Source organism: Hypanus sabinus, unplaced genomic scaffold (assembly GCF_030144855.1).
Source record: "Hypanus sabinus isolate sHypSab1 unplaced genomic scaffold, sHypSab1.hap1 scaffold_1229, whole genome shotgun sequence".
Lineage (NCBI taxonomy): Eukaryota > Metazoa > Chordata > Chondrichthyes > Myliobatiformes > Dasyatidae > Hypanus > Hypanus sabinus.
Genome location: NW_026779291.1, coordinates 101884 through 109592, shown reverse-complemented (window position 1 = coordinate 109592; position 7709 = coordinate 101884). Strand labels below are relative to the sequence as shown.

Genomic DNA, 7709 nt, shown 5'->3' with positions numbered 1-7709 from the left:
TACACCTGAAACAACACTCACACAAAATGCTGGTGGAACACAGCAGGCCAGGCAGCATCTATAAGGAGAAGCACTGTCGACGTTTCAAGCCAAGACCCTTCGTCAGGACTGCCTGAGACTGCCTGACGAAGGGTCTCGGCCTGAAACATTGACAGTGCTTCTCCTTATAGATGCTGCCTGGCCTGCTGTGTTCCACCAGCATTTTGTGTGTGTTTGAATTTCCAACATCTGCAGATTTCCTCGTGGAGACTACAGCAGGAATCTATTTTTGATGTTAAAACTACCTTTATTAGAATGTACTTATAATATAGTAACTTAAGCAAGATAAACAAAAGTTAACAGTGTTATGTTTATATATGTGTGTAAGTATAAATCCAAAACTACTGAGCATGGGGGAACCAAGGTCTGGAGTCTTGAGATGGTAAATTATGAAAGTTCAGTTCAGCCATGGAATAACTGATGAAAGAGATATTTGTAATCCAGGGTAAATGTAAAGGGAAGGCAATTATGTCGAATTCCACAGGTTGCATGGTGGTAAAACAAGAGAACAGTCACTGCAGATTTTATCTGTCATCCTTCCAAATCCACATACTAATTATCACCCAAAGTGACTTGCCACAAGGGGTATCGTCTTCAAATGAATTACCACACCACACACAGGCAAGGGTTAACACATCAGTGGTCTTCATAGGATACCCCAAATCAGATCCACTCATACGGATCAAACGACGTGACAACCACACATTTGTGTACGCTGAATCGATAATTAACCCACTTTTGTGGGCATAGGGAAATTCCAAACAGTGACCCTTGGCACCTATTTCCCTTGTATCGATCCTTCCATTTTTCCTCCTTCATCTCCTGACTCTGAGTGTCTGTGTCCTCAGCTAAAACTAAACAAGCTGGGAGTGATGTAAACAAGCTGCAAATCAGACTGATTCACCTTCTTAATCTCTCTCTCTCTTAAAATGACAGTCCACAGCAAAACAAAACCTAGGGATTCATAACAACTGACTGGAGTGCCAGTAGTTGGGATGACTGAGTGAATCCTTGCCCACATTCTCAGCAGGTAAAAGGCTGCTAGCCAGGGTGAACTCGCTGATGTCTCTGTAGTGTGGAAGAGCGAGTGAATCTCTTCCCACATTCTGAGCAGGTGAATGGCCTCTCTCCAGTGTGAACTCGCTGATGTTCCAGTAATCTGGATGACTCAGTGAATCTCTTCCCACAGACGAAGCAGATGAACGGCTTCTCCCCAGTGTGAACTCGCTGATGTCTCTGTAGGCTGGATAAATGAGTGAATCTGCTCCCACAGTCTGAGCAGGTGAATGGCCTCTCTCCAGTGTGAACTCGCTGATGACTCTGTAGGTGGGATGACTGAGTGAATCTCTTCCCACATTCTGAGCAGGGGAACGGCATCTCCCCAGTGTGAACTCGCTGGTGTTCCAGAAGGTGGGATGACAGAGTGAACCGTTTCCCACATTCTGTGCAATTGAACGGCTTCTCACCGGTGTGAACACGCTCATGTCTCAGTCGGGTGGAAGATTGAGTGAATCCCTTCCCACATTCTGAGCAGGTGAACGGCTTCACCCCAGTGTGAACTCGCTGATGACTCTGTAGGTCGGATGACTGAGTAAATCCTTTCCCACATTCTGAACAGGTGAACGGCCTCTCCCCAGTGTGAACTCGCTGATGACTCTGTAGTTGGGATGACTGAGTAAATCTCTTCCCACATTCTGAACAGGTGAACGGCTTCTCCCCAGTGTGAACTCGCTGATGACTCTGTAGGCTGGATGGATCAGTGAATCTCTTCCCACAGACTGAGCAGGTGAATGGCTTCTCCCCAGTGTGAACACGCTGATGGCTCAATAGGTGGGATGACTCTGTGAATCTCTTCCCACAGACTGAACAGATGAACGGCTTCTCCCCAGTGTGAGCTCGCTGGTGTCGCTGTAGGGTGGATGAATGAGTGAATCTCTTCCCACAGACTGAGCAGGTGAACGGCTTCTCCCCAGTGTGAACTCGCTGATGACTCTGTAGGTCGGATGACTGAGTAAATCCTTTCCCACATTCTGAACAGGTGAACGGCCTCTCCCCAGTGTGAACTCGCTGATGACTCTGTAGTTGGGATGACTGAGTAAATCTCTTCCCACATTCTGAACAGGTGAACGGCTTCTCCCCAGTGTGAACTCGCTGATGACTCTGTAGGTCGGATGACTGAGTAAATCCTTTCCCACATTCTGAACAGGTGAACGGCCTCTCCCCAGTGTGAACTCGCTGATGACTCTGTAGTTGGGATGACTGAGTAAATCTCTTCCCACATTCTGAACAGGTGAACGGCTTCTCCCCAGTGTGAACTCGCTGATGACTCTGTAGGCTGGATGGATCAGTGAATCTCTTCCCACAGACTGAGCAGGTGAATGGCTTCTCCCCAGTGTGAACACGCTGATGGCTCAATAGGTGGGATGACTCTGTGAATCTCTTCCCACAGACTGAACAGATGAACGGCTTCTCCCCAGTGTGAGCTCGCTGGTGTCGCTGTAGGGTGGATGAATGAGTGAATCTCTTCCCACAGACTGAGCAGGTGAACGGCTTCTCCCCAGTGTGAACTCGCTTATGACTCTGTAGTTGGGATGACTGAGTAAATCTCTTCCCACATTCTGAACAGGTGAACGGCTTCTCCCCAGTGTGAACTCGATGATGACTCTGCAGGTTGGATGGATCAGTGAATCCCTTCCCACAGACTGAGCAGGTGAATGGCTTCTCCCCAGTGTGAACTCGCTGATGACTCTGTAGGTGGGATAACTGAATGAATCCCTTTCCACATTCTGAGCAGATGTACGGCTTCTCCCCAGTGTGAACTCGCTGATGTCTCTGTAGGCTGGATAAATGAGTGAATCTGCTCCCACAGTCTGAGCAGGTGAATGGCCTCTCCCCAGTGTGAACTCGCAGATGACTCTGTACTTGGGATAACTGAGTAAAACTCTTCCCACATTCTGAACAGGTGTACGGCTTCTCCCCAGTGTGAAGTCGCTGATGACTCTGTAGGGTGGATGAATCAGTAAATCCTTTCCCACATTCTGAGCAGGTGAATGGCTTTTCCCCAGTGTGAACTCGACGATGTCTCAGTAGGCTGGATAACTCACGGAATCCTTTCCCACATTCTGAGCAGGTGAACGGCTTCTCCCCAGTGTGAACTCGCCGATGTCTCAGTAGGCTGGATAACTCACTGAATCCTTTCCCACATTCTGAGCAGGTGAACGGCTTCTCCCCAGTGTGAACTCGCTGATGTACCAGTAGGTTGGATAACTCACTGAATCCTTTCCCACATTCTGAGCAGGTGAATGGCTTCTCCCCAGTATGAACTCGCTGATGTCTCCGTAGGTTGGATGTCTGAGTGAATCCCTTCCCACAGACTGAACAGGTGAACGGCTTCTCCCCAGTGTGAACTTGCTGGTGAGCCATTAGGTCAAATGACTGAGTGAATCCTTTCCCAGAAATTCAACAGATGACCAGCCTCCGCCCGGTGTGGTGTGAACTGACTGGTGTGTCCACAGGCGGGAAGACCAACTGAATCCTTTTTCACACACAGAACAGGTGAATGGCCCTGCCCAGTGTGAACTTGCTGATGTACCTTCAGTTGAGATGACCGAATAAATCCCTCCCCACAGTCTGAGCAGGAAGGATGGTTGATTGAATATCCTTGCTCCACTTCTTAAATATCCAGACAGAGACAGCAAAACTGGCGGACTGTGTTTGAGATTCCCGGTGACAAATTCCTTCTCATTTTTATCCTGTGAAAAGATTTACAAAATCCATCAATGGATTTAGGACCACATTTCAGATGAGAATTCTTGAGTTGCCAAGGTTTGATCTGGTATCACACTGTTACAGTGATGTTCAACCGAAGTTGGACAGAGAAATCATCTCCTGACTGGGCAGAGTGCTGGAACCTGGAATGACCATCAATTCCCTGATACTCTTCCTGTCTCTATAACAATGGGGCATTTCTGCCGCCTCCAATCTGTGACCTGGCTCATTTTGACTCTCTCCGTTGGTATTATTCCCTGTTCCTGTTGAGCAGTATGGGTGCCTGGCCCCACAGTAACTGAAACAGTCTCACGCAAATTGTCTTTGTGGATGTGCACCTAGGATTTTCTTTTATGTATTATTAACTTAAACTGCCACAGTTTTAACACCATATAAAAAAAAAACTCGTGCTGAGATGAATGGTTGGTCCGCACAGCGGTTAAAAGGGGTTAGAGTGAATTTTTGTAATATTTCAGGTTCTTGTAGAAAATTACAACACAGAAACAGGTCCTTTGGGCCATCTAGTCTGTGCTGAACTATTTAAACTGCCACTCCCACACCCCTACCATCCAGGTACCTACATGAACCTCTTAAATGTTGAAATCGAGTTCGCATGCACCACTCGGGATGGCTGCTCATTCCAAACCTAGATGACCATCTGTGTGAAGAAGATTCCCCTCATGTTCCCCTCAACATTTCACCTTTCACCCTTGACCCCTGGCCACTGGTTGAAGTCCCACCCAATCTCAGTGGAGAAAGCCAGCTTGCATTTACACTATCTGTGCCCCTCTACCACAATCAAATCTCACCTCGATCTTCCACATTCCAAGGAATGAAGTCCTGACCTGTTCAATCTTTCCTTATAACCAAGTACTCCAAACTTGGCAACATCCTTGTGAATTTCCTCTGAAATCTCTGAAACTCTTTTAAATCTTTCCTGTAGGTAGGTGACCAAAACATCACACAACACTCCAAATTAGGCCTCTTTTACAAGTCAACATAATATCCATCTATTGTCAGTATTTGGTTCATGAAAGCCAATGGGCTAAAATCTTTCTTTCCATCACTATCTAACTGTGATACCACTTTCAGTGAATTAAGGACTTATATTCCCAGGTCCCTTTCTTCTACAACACTCCTCCGTGCCCGACCAGTCACTGTGAAAGACCTCTGTTGGTAGGTCAGTCCAAAGTGCAACAACTCACACTTGTCTGCATTAAATTCCATTTTCCATTTCTCAAACCATTTTCCCAGGGGGTCCAGATTGCACTGCAAGCCATGATAGTCTTCCTCGCTGTCCACTACACCACCAGTCATAAATCTGCTAATCCAGTTAACCACACTATCATCCAGATTACTGATCTAGATGACAAACCACAACAGATTCAGCACTGATCCCTGTGGCAACCACTAGTCACAGGCCTCCAGTCAGAGAGGCAACCATCTGCTACCATACTGCCAAAGACAGTGTCTCATCCAATTTACTATCTCATCTTGAATGCTGAGTGACTGAAACTTCTTGACCAACCTCCCATATGAGACTTTGTCAAGCGCCTTGCTAAAGTCCATGTAGACGACATCCACTGCCTTGTCTTCATCCACTTTCCTGATAACTTCCTCGAGTAGCTCCATGAGATTGGTTAGACATGACCTACCATGCACAAAGCCGTGCTGCCTATACTTAATCAGTCCACATCTATCCAAATACTTATATTTCCGGTTCCTGAACATACGTTCCAGTAACTTTCCCACTATTCACTACTAGTCACCACTCCGTGGGTTTGGAGATTTCCCTTGAATTTCATAGAATCATAGAAATCTATAGCACATTACAGACCCTTTGGCCCACAGTGCTGTGCCGACTATGTAACTTACTCTAGAAGCTGCCGGGAGTTTCCCTAGCGCATAGTCCTCTATTTTTCTGAGCTCCATGTAACTATCTAAGAGAGTGTTAAAAGTCCCTGTTGTATCCGCCTCGACAACCGCTGCTGGCAGTGCATTCGACACATCCAACACTCTCTGTGTAAAAAACCTACCCCTGACATCCCCTCCGCATATATTTCCAAGCACCTTCAAACTATGCCCCATCCTGTTAGCCATCTTAACGCTGGGAAAAAATCCTCTGGCTATCCACACACTCAATGCCCCTCATCATCTTATACACCTAAAAAAGGCTCTAAACATAAACAAGGAAATTATACATTGCTCTGAGGATTTGTTAGAAGTAAACAAAATTATGAGGGTATAGATAGGGTAAATGCAAGCAGCTTTTTCCACTGAGGTTGGGTGGGACGACAACCAGAGGTCATGGGTAAGTGGGGAAGGTGAAAATTTAATGGGAACATTTGGAAAAGTTCTTTGCTGAAATGGTCGTGAGAGTGCAGAATGAGATGTCAGCACTAGTGGAGAATATGAGCTCGATTTCACCATTAAGAGAAGTTTGACAGGTACCTGGATGGTAGGGGTACGGAGCGTGATGATCCCGGTGCAGGTAGTTGCATTAGAGAGATTAAATGTTTTTGGCATTGACTAGATGGGCCAAATAGCCTGTTTCTGTACTGAACTTCTCCATGTTTCTGTGACAGAGAAGCTGGCCAAACTTGTTTGGAAGGGAAAAGGTAGGAGTGGCAATGGAGCAGCAATGACTGGAGTTTCTGGGAGCAATTCGAGAGCTGAGTAATCGATACATCCCAAAGACGTGGAAGCATTGGAAAGGCAGCAGGGCACAACCGTGGGTTAAATGAGAATCCAAAACCAACATAAAAGCAGAGGAGAGGGCAAACAAAAGAGCAAAAGACCATTAGGAAGCTTTTAGAATCCAACAGAAGACAACTAAAGGAAAGTCAGATGAGTTCGGGAGTGGAATTATGAAATGGCTGTCATTAATGAGTTTTGGTTGCACCCAACAGTCCGCGCCATTTAGAGGAACAAGTTATCCAGGGCCTCAATATCTCTTGAAAACCAAGATTCCCTGCACCAGTTACCATTCAACTTTTATTTTGTCAGACACATACAAACTCTACACCCTTAAAATTTCACTTCTGAAGAACTCCCACTTACCAAGTACTCCTTTGCTAAAAAACATCCTGTCCCAATTAACGCTTGTCAAATCCTTGCAAATATCATAAAAATTGGCCTTTCTCCAATTTAGAATCTCAAGAGAGGTCCAGGCCTCTGCTTTTCTGTATTTACTTGGAATCTCATGTTCAGTAGATACAAAGTGTTCCCATACACTAATTTCTGTCACTAGCCCTAGATCACTTCCCAATAGCTTATTGCACACTTCTACATAGGGAATCTTACATACTGATTAAGGTAGATTTGATAAGCTCTACCCCATCTAGTCCTTTTACAGCCTAGGATTCCAGTCAATAAACGGAAAGTTAAAATCATTCACTTTATCAACCTTTGTTTCTTGGCATAGTCCACAATCTCTCTACAGATTTGTTCCTTGAAATCCCTCAGACTGTTGGGCGCAAGCAAGTCCAAGTAATGGCTACAATATCATAATTTCATGTCCTGAGGTCTGAATGACATCTGTTTGGTGTCCAAAATGAACCTTGCCCTCAATGTCACTGAAACAAAGGAGCTGGCTGCAGACTACAGGAGAAATGGAGACAGGCTGACCCAGGATCTGGGGTTGAGAGGGTGAACAGCTTTAAGTTCCCTGGCACACACAACACCGAGGATCTCACCTGGTCTGTACATACTGGCTGTGTGGTGAAAAAGGAACAACAGCACCACTTTCACCGCAGGCGGTTCAGGAAGTGTGGGATGGGGCCCCAAATACTAACAATTTTCTACAGGGGCACAATTGAGAGCATCCTGACGGGCTGCATCACTGCCTGGTATGGGTGCTGTACTTCACTCAGTTGCAGGACTCTGCAGAGAGTGGTGCAGAC

General features: G+C 46.0%; 1 pseudogene; it reads right to left on the bottom strand.

The window, feature by feature from the left end:
- Positions 1 to 217: 217 nt before the first annotated feature.
- LOC132386619 (zinc finger protein 850-like) lies at positions 218 to 3522 on the bottom strand (annotated as a pseudogene).
- Positions 3523 to 7709: the final 4187 nt, after the last annotated feature.